Consider the following 14069-nt stretch of genomic DNA (forward strand, 5'->3'; position numbering starts at 1 on the left):
GAAGGACCTCAGCCATCCCAACAACAGACTGTTCTCTCTGCTGAGGTCAGGAAAGCGATTCCGCTCCCTGAAGACCAACACAGAGAGACTGAGGAGGAGCTTCTTCCCGCAGGCGATACGGTCTCTCAATCACACCACCACACAGTACTGACCCACACATATGGTTCTTACACACACACTGGACTTTCTGGACATTGTTTTTGCACAACACTGGTCACTATATTCTTCATTTCCAGTTAATACTTGTACAGCTGCTGTTATTGTGTATATATTTATTTATATTTAGATTTCTTCATACATTCTTATATAGTTCTATATTGTGTATTGTGTATTTTGTTGTACAGTTATTTTATTTTCAACTTTAATTTATATATTTATCTTTATCTTATTCTTCCCAGTTAAATTTACCCTTCATTCTAATTTGTGTTGTACAGTTATTTCATTTTTAACCTTAATTTATATTTTATTCCTTCCTAGTTAAATTTACCCTTTTTAATTTTTCATATTTATTTCCTATCTTATTCATAGCCTTTCCTTTTTTTGTTTTCTTTAGGTCACGAGCAGTTGTCCAAGCATTTCACTACATATCGTACTGTGTATGACTGTGTACGTGACAAATAAAATTTGAATTTGAATTTGAAAACTCCTTTTTCAGCTTTTGCCAAAATGCAGATCTCCTTAATGGTTCTTTCAGCCTGTGTTTTATTTTACCAGTGTAAAATAAAGACATCATGTTGGAGTGCAGAGTTGGTCTGAATTCTTCTAAATGAAACATATATTCATCAAGTGCAGGTTTGTAGATTTGAATAAAATTAAATGTCTGATTCAACCAAAATTCACTTTGCAAAACATCTTTATTACCTAAAACATGAATGTTGTCATTATGAGAAAGAAAATAACAGTTTTAGTCTTTATTTGTTCTTAAAAAAGAAAGATGGAGAGACAGTTACAGAGTTGAGAATGAGAGCATTAAACCAGTATCAGGTTGAGTCAGGTCAGGACTGGGAACACTGGTCTCTCCTCAGTGGCTCTGAGACCAGAGCCTGGCAGCCCTGGGTGGCCTCACAGGTCACAGAGCCCACCTTCATCCAGCGGTCTGCAGGGAGCCTCAGGGTGCTGCTCCAGCTGTAGAGGCCGTCGTTCTGCAGCACCACGGGGCTCCTGCTCTCCTCCCAGCTGATGCTGCCACTGCCATCCACCTTCCAGGACAGACTCCAGTCTGAGGGGAAGCCCTTGTTGGCCAGACATGTGATTGTTGCAGTCCCCTGCTGTAGCTCCTCACTGGAGGGGGGCAACACTGTCAGGACGGGACGGGCATCACCTAGGAGACACCAATCAGCTTAGAGCACAGGGAGCACACAGCTGTCAATCAAACCACAGACAGTCGGACACCTTTACTGTAAGAGCTGATTTTCTCCGTTAAGAAGTTTCTGTCAGGTGTTTTTTCTGCTCCACCAGTCATTCACTCACACATTGTTTCACTTCCCTTTAAGAAACCTCTCATGCATATCAGCACAGAGAGAATCATCACACAGTTTGAGCTGAAATATGTTCAAACTACACTGGAAATAAAAGAAGCAGATGTGGAAACATTTACAAAACAAGTTTAAAATCATCAATATTGTACATGACTGACATTAATATTAACTGGAAACAAATAAATAGAATAAATTAATTAATTCAGCGAAACGAAATGCTCTTCATGTATATCTATAACAATTTTTAAAATTCACACAAACTCAAAGTAATTTCAAACAATACTTGAAAGTTTTTCTTCTTTATGTTATTGTCAGATTTTTTTTTTTCGGTTTTAATTTGACTGAAATGTAGACATAATATTTTGACAGAGCAGATCTGAATTATCCTCCACGACACAAGAGGATGATAAAAAATTCCAGCATCAAACTTATTGTAAAGCTACGTGCTTTTCTCTTAAAATCAGAAGAGAAATTGTTAAATGCACTTTAATAAAAAGACAGTATTTGATAGTAAACCAGAATAAACTTACGTCCAACATCCAGTCTGGTTCCTCCACCAAAAGTCCACCACAGTGATACAAACTCATTGAGGCGCCGTACAAAAACCTCTGACTGTAGAGAGACACGGCTCTCTGACTCTGAAACAAACAAACTCAACTAAATAATTCACTGTTTGCACAGCAGCCATGACTCAGCTGATGTGACTTCTTCAAATACCATCATACAATCTTAGTTTAAATACAGTTCAATCCATGAGCTTTTGGACGATCACATTTTTTTGTCCTGTCCCGTTCGGCACTGAAGCAATCAGAATCATTGTCTGAAGGCCAAGAAAAATTCTCAACAGATTTATTTTCTCAAGTGAATCAGTGCCATACTGGTCCACTTGATTGATCTTCATTATTTTTTATTTTTTATTTTTTTAAATGATTAGAATTGGAACAGATATAACCGGGGGATCGTAAAGAGAAAGACAGATAAGAGAAGTTTAAGAAAAGTAGAGGGAAAGAAAAACAGAGGGGAAGAGGGACAGTGAGAAAAGACAATGAAAACCCATGAGATCACCTGCTGGAAGAAAAAGAAGAAAACAAGCAAAAAGAGAACAACACAGTAGGGAGACCACAGCAACAACCTAGATAAGCATAAGTAAGAGTAAATAATAAAGACTGAATGCTACTGAGCAGCACAAAAGACCGACAGCAGACGATATGCTTAGAGGCAGCATCCAAGGAAGACGGTGAGCGTCTGTGCACACCTGTGTGCGTGAGTGCGCTTGTTTCCAAAAGGTTTCTCCATGTAACTATCTAATAGTAATTGTGGGGAACCATAGCACTGCCCCCCAGGACATGGAGCAAGCACGGAGGGCATCCAGGACCCAGACATCTAGATTCCCCCCAGAGCACAAGAGCCCAAGCAGGACCACTGGAGGGACAGCCGCCTCCCTCCTAGAAACAAGCTGGGGAGAGCCCCAGACGGGTGTGTGTGGGGGGGCGGTGAGATGGAGTCTAAGACCCAACCAGACATATAAACATAGACAAAGCTCTTCATAAAACATGCCTCATCCACAGACATTCATATAAACACTAAATCCTATGCCTGAGTGCTTTCTATCTAGCATTGAGACAAATGTTCAGCATTTTACTCTCACCAGTCAGAGAGTCTAAAATATTTGAAACTGTAGCCTTTTGTGTTTGTCACTGATCAATATCTGAGTAATATTATTCATAATTAGGCACTAACACACATGGTGTCTTGATGCACGCTCAATCATCCAGGTAAGTAAAACCCACAAGGTTGATTCTGTTCATCTGGACGCAGCGTTTTCAGGGGGAGAAACGTTTCGTCACTCATCCAGGTGACTTCTTCAGTCTCAGCTGACTGCAGGTTTCTCCAACCTTAGAAACAGGACATTTGCATAATGACTGAAACCAGCCCACTGAAGGACCAATGGGCTGGGAGGTCAGTTCCTTGATCATTAATATGCAAATTGTCATGACCATTAATGAACAGACACTGATCAACGGCCATGAGTAACACACATGGTCTGGTGCAAAGATTCAGTATAAGTTCTGACGATGTGCTGCTTATGTTTTTATGCTGTAATCTTTATAGTGTAGTACAGAGCACGATGAAGAAATGATGACTTTTCTTCGTGCAAATATTTACCATCTGTATTACCAGATTTTAAGTACGTCACAGAATAGCCTGCCCAATCCTCACAACCAAAGCTTGCTCAGCATAAGATGCACAATGTAAAACTTTAAAAAAATGCTTTTAAAAATAATCAACAAAACACAAATTGTTGAGTTTATGAATAACTCAATGGATTAATTAAAAAGAGAAAGAGGAAAAAAAATGTAATTACAGCAGACAGGAATACCAAATCACTGATTCTTGAACACAGAGTAAACCTTTTATAATGGACAAGGGCATTTCCATGATTTCCATAGAGAGGCACTTTGCATCAGCAGCACCATGCTCCAGTGCTCTGGGAGAGTTTATAGTCCTGAGAGTTGAACACTGGATGACTGACAGCTGTCCTTCATCACAACAGAAGCCACAGAAATCCTCCTCATCAAAAACATGACTTTGATCTGCGTCCTCATCTGGACTCTCCTCTGCTGCTGCTTCACAGGTAAAGTCCAGAGAATCAAACTCCTCTCCTCTATCAACATCTGTCCCTCTGAAATGAAGCCCACAAAACCATGAAGCTGCTTTATGTTTTTGTCTCTGTGTCCTCAGAGTCCAGAGGACAGATCACAGTGACTCAGCCTGGAGCAGTGAGCTCTGCTGTGGGAGGAACTGTGAGCATCAAGTGTAGGACCAGTCAGGATGTTTATGTTCATAGCAACAACCATATTTTAGCCTGGTACCAACAGAAAGATGGAGACGTTCCCAAACTGCTCATTAAGCGTGGATATGAGCGAATATCAGGGATTCCAGCTCGTTTTACAGGCAGTGGATCATACTCTGACTTCAGTCTGATCATCAGTGGAGTCCAGGCTGAAGATGCAGCAGTTTATTACTGTCAGAGTTTTCACTATCCTAACAATCAGGATGTGTTCACACAGTGAAAAACAATCGTACAAAAACCTCCCTCAGTCAGACTGAACAGAAACTGAAGTGACTGCTGCAGTTGGAAGATACTGCAGAGACTGATACAGTTCACTGAGGACACACACACACACACACACACACACACACACACACACACACACACACACACACACACACACACACACACACACAAATAAATGCTCTTTATACCTTAGTGAGGACATCTAGTTGACATAATGCTTTCCCCAGCCTCTTACCCTAACCTTAAAAATGAATCCTGAACTCTAACACCTAGCTTAAATCTTAAATTAACTGTATCCCTTACACTAAACCCACATTTTGAGCCTTGTGGCTATTTAATAATAGGAGACCAAAAAAAAGGTGACTTGACCATTTCTTCACCTGAGAAAGTCTTGGGTTGTCAGTGTTCTTTGGGTCATTATCTATTTGCACTGTGAAGTGCTGTCCAATGACTTTCCAACTACTCCAATGAGTAACATTGGCTCCAAAATCTTTGACAGATGATGTGATATGCTTCAGATCAGTTTTCCTTCTTCATCATTTTCTTTTCTAATTATGCTGATAAAATTTCATCTTGGAACTGTTCCTGATTGTTCTGTGTTTTTCTGGCAAAGTCTAATCCAGTCTTCCAGTTCTTGAGTGTAACCAGCAGTTTGTAACTGGTAAGAGTTTCCTTTCATGAAGATGACTCTTGATCTCTTGGTAGTAGACTTAGACTATGATACAGCCACCTGGGGCTACTGTAGCTCAGAAGCATCCATCCAATGCATCCATCTCAGTCTAAATGTGTTTGAATGTTGTATAGAAAGCATTCCAGTAGGAAAAGCATACAAAAATGTTCTTGTATTTCTTTATGGGTGAATGAGCAGAAAAGCACTATAGAAAAACCAGTCCATTTCCCCCTTAGAGAGTATTTTAGACTAATGAATATGACGTGTAAAGTACTCAAAATTAAGCTGTGGTAGAGTTTTTTTCCTTAAACTATGAATTCTGTCCTCATTCGTTTCAGCTTTCTTCTGTGGTCTTTTAGGCCTTATTTTTGTTGTGCTGGCCAATACAATCATTCCTTTTAAAAATGAACCAGGTTGTTGATTTGGGGTTTTTTTTTTTTTTTTGCCTGTCCCATTTGGTTCTTTAGCCGTCAGAATTGTTGTCTGAAGACCAACAAGGATACCCAATGGATTTACTTTGCCAAATGGATCTTCGTGGCATTGCCGTATTGGTCCATTTGGTCGATCTTTGTTTTTATTATTTATTATATTTTATTTTCAGATGTTACAGACGGGACAGACATCAGTGAGGGATAGGAAAGGGAGAAAGAAAGAGGAAGGAAAGGAAAAACAGAAGGGGAGAGGGACAGTGAGAAAGGGGGGGAGAAAAAAAATAAAAATCTCCTGGATCACCTGTTGAGAGAAGAATAGAAGACAAAAAAAACCAAAAAAAAACAAAGCAACATACTAAACACAACACCATCGCATTAATCTAGCTAAGTGTAAACAGCAGTAAATACTAAATATTCAATGTTGTTGTGCAGCACGCAGGACAGATGTGCTTCGAAGTAGTAGCCAAGAAAGGTGTAATTTAAGTCTACGAGCAGTGAACACCCGTGTGCATACCTGTGTGGATCAGCGCGCTTGTATTCCAAAGGTTTCTCCATGTAACGATCTGCTAGGGAGTGTGGGGGGGGGGGCCACAGCCCCGTCCTCCAGGGTATGAAGCAGGTATGGAGGAGATCAAAACTCCAGACATCCAGAGGCCCCCAGAACACAAGAGACCATGGAAAACCAACAGAGGGGCAGCTGCGCCACTGTCCCAGAAAGAGCTGAGGAGAGTCCCAGATGAGGGCTCACTCAGCAGCCGCGGAGCAGAAGCCAGGGGGAGTTGCAGTGACGTGCCCGTGAGCTCCGCCGGCAGCCAGCTGTGCCTGAGTGACCGAGCCCCAGGCCGAGAGGCCGGGGGCACCCCACCTCCGAAGTGGCCCGAGCGAGCCCCAGGCTCCAGGCCCCGATAAGCGGCCGCCAAGGAGTGAGCCGGCGTGTACCTGGACGCCCACCCCCAGACACAAAGAACCACCAACGCACCGATGTCTGAGGGAGTCCGCCACCGGCAGGGGAAGTGGTGGTAGGGGGAGATAGGCCTCCAAACCTTGGAGGGCCTGAGGTGTCCCCAGAGAGGTGGCGTCTGATACCCAACCTGACATATAGACACAGACATACAGGCACACACAGACACAAACATCCATTCCCACCCTCATGCTCTCATATGCACTTACTCCACACTCAACCAACGTGGAGACAGACATAAAGAGATGCTGTACACACAATCACACTCCCCAAGCGTACTCTACAAACCGGGTCTAGGTACCCTTGCCCCTGGAGGGGGGAACTGCACCCAGACCCAGGTGGTGTTACCCTTTTCCCTGCGGTGGGGGGAGGCAGACCACCCCGACTCCGTAGCAGCAGGGAGGCCCCACACTCCAGACCGCAGTCGGACGGCCAACTCCTCCTCCTAGCCCTCCCGCTCCAGCAGGCCGCAGAGAACGGGGGTGAGAGAAGACTCCAAACCTCCGCTCATTGTAGTGTTGATGCATGTGTGTTCTAAGGTGCAATTAAAACCCAGGAGGGCATGGAGCTACCTGCCAGAGAGCAGCAGGTAAGCGCATAGTCCCTCCTGATAGCCCTCAATGTCTAAGTGTATTTAAAATTGAGAGGTGGGCAACGACGCCAGGGGTGAGGTGTACACCCTGATGGTAATATGGACTCCGTGATTGTGCCCACCCCCAAGATCCTATATGTATGTGTAATGAGAGTGTGAATAATGTGAATGTCTAAGTTGTGGGATAAAATTGAGGCAGAGGCAGCCGGAAGGGGACAGAGGGGGGGTTGGTGATTTTGATAGTTCATTTGACCTCATATGCAGGGATCTAATTAACAACCAATAAATGCAATCAGATAATTTGAAATCAACTCATCTGTTTAATTTGTCTTAGAAAAATGACAGGACAGGCTTTATCTGTTGATGAAATGGCTTGAAGACAATTGCTCAGTTATTTTTGAGCCTCTGAAATTAAATAAATAAAAAAAGGAGTATCCTTGTGGCACAGACGTCCACATGTTATCTGCTCCAATACAGGACCAAATTTAGAGAACTTACTTTGAATTTCAGTAAAATGTTAATTTGATCAATCCATTACTAAACAGCATTATTTGACTGATCCAAGTCTGTGCTGACTTAGAGCCACAGCAACCAAAACAAAACTAGACCAGGGGATGTTAAAATATACTTTTCTGAATAAGTATGACTCATATCATTTAGATGATTTTACAAATGACTCTCAAACCATGTTGACTGATCGGAATGACACCTGTGAATTCACAATGTGATGACTGCTCGCGATGTAATCCTGTTGAAGTCAGTCAGATGATTTCCATAGAGCGGCACTTTGCATCAGCAGCACCATGCTCCAGTGCTCTGGGAGAGTTTATAGTCCTGAGAGTTGAACACTGGATGACTGACAGCTGTCCTTCATCACAACAGAAGCCACAGAAATCCTCCTCATCAAAAACATGACTTTGATCTGCGTCCTCATCTGGACTCTCCTCTGCTGCTGCTTCACAGGTAAAGTCCAGAGAATCAAACTCCTCTCCTCTATCAACATCTGTCCCTCTGAGGATACAGAGACAAAAACATAAAGCAGCTTTATGGTTTTGTGGGCTTCATTTCAGAATCCAGAGGACATGTCCTTGTTACTCAGCCTGGAGCAGTGAGTTCTACTGTAGGAGGATCTGTCACCATCAGCTGTACGACAAGTCCAAACGTGTATTACAGCAGTCCAGATCATCGTTTAGCCTGGTACCAACAGAGATATGGAGAAATGGCCAAACGTATTATTCATTATGTAAGCAAAAGAGATCCTGGGACTGTGGGTCGTTTCACAGGCAGTGGATCAAACTCTGACTTCACTCTGACCATCAGTGGAGTCCAGGCTGAAGATGCAGCAGTTTATTACTGTCAGGGTGGTTTCAGTGTAAACAGTCAGTGGGTGTTCACACAGTGAAAAACCGTCATACAAAAACCCTGAGACTGAACTGAAACTCAACTGACGCATTTCAACAAGGAAACACACACACACACACACCCACACACACAAACCTGTCATGCATATCAGCACAGTCAGAATCATCCCACATTTTTACCTGAAGAATGTTCAAATGACATTATATAAAAACATGAGATGTAGTAACATTAACATTACAAAATCATCTCCATAATCACATCACATTCTGTATTTAGAGGAAACAAGTAGAGAAAATATACAGTGGTTAAAATAAGTACTGAAAATGTCTTTTTTTTATGAGTATACATATTTCGAAAGGTGATGCTGACATGAAATTCTCACCAGATGTTGGTAACAACCCATCTAATCCACACATGCAAAGAAATCAGTGCTTTATATCCATCAGCTCTGGGGTGGCTGCGAAAGTCCATAAAAAAGGCCAGAAAGGACCACAGGGACAAAGTGCAGTCCAGCTACCACAGCTTTGACACCAGGCCACTGTGGAATGGACTACGCTGCATCACTACGAGAAGGAAAACAAAGACAGGGTTCAGCCCACCGCATCTCTCGCAGACGAGCTTAACAACATCTATGCTTGTTTTGATGCAGACAACAGAGAGCAGATCCTGTATCCTCAGGAGCACAGGGAGGCTGTAACTCTAACTCTCAAAACAGAAGCTGTGAGATGGCCTTTCAAAAAGGTCCAGGAGCAGAGTGTGTGCAGACCAGCTGGCAGGGGTGTTCACCAACATCTTCAACCTCTCTTTGAGGCAGTCGGTGGTCCCCACATCCCTCAAAACATCCACCATCATTGCTGTTCCTAAGAAATCATTGGTCTCCTGTCTGAATGACTACCGTTCTGTTGCACTGACATCCCTCATCATGAAGTGACTTGAGCCGCTGTTCAAAGGTCAGATCTGTTCCTCCCTCCTTGACACACTGGACCCTCTTCAGTCTGCCAATTGGAGAAACAGAGTCACAGAGGATGCCATCGCCCTGACGATGCACACCGCCCTCACTCATCTGGAAAAAGGGAATACATATGCAAGAATGCTCTTCATCGACTACAGCTCAGCTTTAACACCATCATCCCCTCAAACTTGCCTTGAAGCTCGTCGACCTTGGGTGACACCGATCTGCAGATGGATTCTAAACTTCCTCACAAACAGGCCCCAGGTGGTGAGAGTTGGTAAGACACCTCCTCATCACTCATCCTAAACACAGGAACGCCACAGGGTTGTGTGCTTAGCCCCCTCCTTTATTCCCTGTTCACACACGACTGTGTTGCTAAACATAAGTCATCAAGTTTGTGGATGACACAACCATCATAGGCCTCATCACAGGCAACGATGAGACGGCCTATAGAGAGGAGGTGATGGTGCTGTACGAGTGGTGCCTGGAAAATAACCTGACACTCAACATCAGCAAAACTAGAGAAATGATAGTGGACTACCGGAAACAACCAGTCAGGGAGCACCAGCCCATCCACATCAACGGTGTCAAGGTCGAAAGGGTCAGCAGCTTCAAATTCCTTGGAGTCAACATCACTGAGGATCTCTCCTGGATCCATCACACAGACACTGCTATCAGGAAAGCTCGCCAGCGACTCTACTTCCTGAGGAGGCTGAGGAAGTTTGGCATGAATGCTAAGATCACCTCAAATTTCTACAGGTGTGCGATGAAGAGCTTGCTGACGAGCTGCATTACAGTTTGGTACGGAAGCTGCTCTGCCAGCAGCCGTAAATCACTACAGAGGGTGGTGAAGGCAGCAGAGCACATCACTGGCTTGAGTCTTCCTGCCATTCAGGACATTTATTTTCAACGGTGCCTCCGCAAAGCACACAGCATCATCAAGGCCCACAGCCACCCAGCACATCAGCTGTTCTCCTTGTTACCATCTGGAAGACATCACAGGAGTCTGTCTGCTCGGACTACAAGACTTAAAAACAGTTTTTACCATCAAGCCATACGACACCTCAACCACAATACAAACACACCACATTTCACAGGATGCACTCAGAAGCTGTCCTAGAGTTTCACGAGTACATTGTACACTATGCACGGGTCACTTCACTCTTATTAGGATTTAAAACAAATAAAAAAACTTACTCTGTGCAATACTATACTAACTGCCACTCAGAATTTTGTACTGTTCAGTTTGTACTGCTACTCACTCCTGTCACTTTATCTCATGTGCAATATCCCAATGGCTTCATGATGCCTCCTGTTTGGAGAAATTAAGCGCATGCATTGCTCAGATGTAAATTTTGGCAATTCTTTGACACAAACAGTCTTCAAATCCTGAAAGTTCTCTGGGCCCCTGCTATAAACTCTGACCTTTAGTTCTCTCCATAGATTTTCAGTTGGGTTCAGATAAGCTGTTTGGCTTGGTGACTCTGGCAGCTTCATTTTCTGTCTCAAAAGCCAGTTGAAAGTTTCCTTGGCTGTGTTTGGGATCACTGATTTGCTGAAAACACACCCTTGTTTCATCTTCATCATCCTGGTCGATGACAGCAGATTATTATGAGGAATACCTCGGTACATTTTCCATTCATACTTCCTTTAATTAAATAAAGCGTGTATGTGCCATATGCCGAAAAGGCCAACAACAGGATTTTATCCCCTCCAAACGTCACTTTTGGTATGTTTCTCAGGTGATATGCAGTGCTTTTTGACCTCCAAACATGGTGTGTATTATTGCATCTAAATACGTTTTTGGTCTCCATCCCCCATAGATGTAAAACCAATCATAGGGTAGATTAAGATAATGATATGTTCTGCCACCAACAGAAAAATGGTGAAACTTCTGAAATGCTCATTTTTAATGCCGACACTCAACGTCAGGGATTCCAGCTCGTTTTACAGGCAGTGGATCAGAAACTGACTTTACTTTGATCATCCACATGACTTTATTGATTCTATATTGAAAAATTCAGTAATTTTGTAATTGAAAAGAAAAATACATCATCAGCATATAGTGAACATTTTTATGCTTGGTCTGCCCCACTGTCATTCTATAAATAAATGACTGTGATCATGTAGCTACTGAAAGAAGTTTTATAGATAGTGCTATCAGCATGAACAGCTCTGATAACAGCCTCGTTTAAAAGATCCAATCCAATTTTATTTATAGAGCACTTTAAAATACCCGGCACAGGACCAAAGTGCTGTACAGAAAATAAGCTAAAAACAATAGAATAACAGAAAACAGCAAAAATAAATAAATAAAACACATAATACATAAAAATTAAAACAGCCCTATATTAAAAAAGAAAACAAGATGAAAAAGCATAGAATCAGCTACAAACAACTAAAATAAAATTAAAAATAAAAACCAACATCTCACGTGGTGGCAAAGGTCAGGGTAAAGAGGTGGGTTTTCGGAGTGTCTTAAAAACAGGTAGTGAAATGGCCTGTCTAATCTTTAAAGGCAGATCGTTCCACAGTCTTGGAGCTGCTACAGCAAAAGCACGATCTCCTCTAATTTTACGCCCGGTCCTGGGTACATTCAGGAGCAGCTGATCAGCTGACCTGAGAGAGCGGGTGGGTGCATAAGGCTGTAGCAGCTCAGAGAGATAAGATGGAGCTAGGCCATGGAGGGCTTTAACAGCAAATGAAAGAATTTTATGGATAGCCAGTGACGTGAAGCTAAAATAGGGGAAATGTGCTCAAACCTTCGAGTGCGAGTTAAAAGACGAGCTGCGGCATTTTGCACCCTCTGTACATGAGTAATATATAATGGGCTGACCCCTATATAAAGTGCATTACGGTAATCCAATGCTGAATGCTAAGAAAGTCCTGGATCACTGTCTCAAAGTGCTGCCGTGAAGGAATTGGCTTTATTTTTGCAGCTGCCTGAGCTGAAAGAAGCTAGATTTTACCACTGCCTTAATCTGATTATCAAACTTCAGATCACAGTCCACTTTGACCCCAGGTTTGTGACAGTTGGCTTAACATACTGGGCCAAGGAATCTAAATACACATTGGGGGTCTCAGTGGGGCTACCAAAAACCATCACCTCGGTCTTTTTATCATTGAATTTTAAAAAGTTAACAGACATCCAAGCCTTAATGTCATCGAGACACTGAAGTAATGGCTGTGTGAGGTATCTGCCTTTTTTCTTTAGAAAAGTCATCAGCATAAAAGTGGAAAGCAATGTTGTGCTTTCTCAGCACAGAACCGAGGAAGCAGATATAAAGAGAAGAGGAGGGGGCCTAGAACTGAGCCCTGTGGGACACCACACAAGAGAGGGGGGGAGGACAACAGATGTTCACAGAGACTGACACAGAAAGTTCGCCCCGCCAAGTAGGGCCTGAACCACTCCAGTGCCGTGCCCCTAATGCCCACCCAGTGCTCCAAATGAGAGAGTAAAATGCTATGATCCACTGTATCAAACGCAGCTGTCAAATCTAAAAGCACCAGAACAACACAGTCCACAGCATCAGTAGCTAAAATATGCCATTAAAAACTTTTAAAAGGGCTGATTCAGTGCTATGAAAAGGTTTAAAACTAGATTGGAAAACCTCTAAAACAAAAGATATTTAAAAGAGATCAAAAAGGAGTCATGAAACAAAACATTCAAATAAAAGAAGACAAATTGAAATAAGATGTATTCTGAAGAAAAAACGTAGATTCTTCCTAAATTTATTATGAAATGTCTTTGTTCAGTATTATGATGAATTGGCTGATTCAGTTATAAACAACACCATGAGCCTGATACAGGTCTTTGATGGAGTCAGTCAGATGATTTCCATAGAGAGGCACTTTGCATCAGCAGCACCATGCTCCAGTGCTCTGGGAGAGTTTATAGTCCTGAGAGTTGAACACTGGATGACTGACAGCTGTCCTTCATCACAACAGAAGCCACAGAAATCCTCCTCATCAAAAACATGACTTTGATCTGCGTCCTCATCTGGACTCTCCTCTGCTGCTGCTTCACAGGTAAAGTCCAGAGAATCAAACTCCTCTCCTCTATCAACATCTGTCCCTCTGAAATGAAGCCCACAAAACCATGAAGCTGCTTTATGTTTTTGTCTCTGTGTCCTCAGAGTCCAGAGGACAGATCACAGTGACTCAGCCTGGAGCAGTGAGCTCTGCTGTGGGAGGATCTGTGAGCATCAAGTGTACGACCAGTCAGAATGTTCAAAACTCTCAAGCTTTAGCCTGGTACCAACAGAAAGATGGAAAACCTCCCAGACGTATCATTTACTACACTAGCAATCGTGATTCAGGGATTCCAGCTCGTTTTACAGGCAGTGGATCAAAGTCTGACTTCACTCTGACCATCAGTGGAGTCCAGACTGAAGATGCAGCAGTTTATTACTGTCAGAGTTATCATGTTATCAACAGTCAGCATGTGTTCACACAGTGAAAAACAGTCGTACAAAAACCTCCCTCAGTCAGACTGAACAGAAACTGAAGTGACTGCTGCAGCTGGAAGATACTGCAGAGACTGA

General features: G+C 42.8%; 1 pseudogene across 1 annotated transcript; it reads right to left on the reverse strand.

Annotated features, from left to right (window-relative positions):
• Window positions 1-835: 835 nt before the first annotated feature.
• Window positions 836-9422, reverse strand: LOC146682408 (Ig kappa-b4 chain C region pseudogene; annotated as a pseudogene). Its single transcript, XR_014917733.1, has 3 exons — window positions 9278-9422; window positions 2009-2116; window positions 836-1321 (listed from the first exon to the last, which is right to left on the reverse strand). The product of XR_014917733.1 is annotated as an Ig kappa-b4 chain C region pseudogene (transcript).
• Between the last annotated feature and the right edge of the window lie 4647 nt (window positions 9423-14069).

The sequence above is a fragment of the Copadichromis virginalis genome, linkage group LG22 (genome assembly GCF_057382275.1).
Source record: "Copadichromis virginalis isolate Kocher_CV1m ecotype Utaka linkage group LG22, C_Virginalis_male_GT1.1, whole genome shotgun sequence".
In the NCBI taxonomy this organism is placed as follows: domain Eukaryota; kingdom Metazoa; phylum Chordata; class Actinopteri; order Cichliformes; family Cichlidae; genus Copadichromis; species Copadichromis virginalis.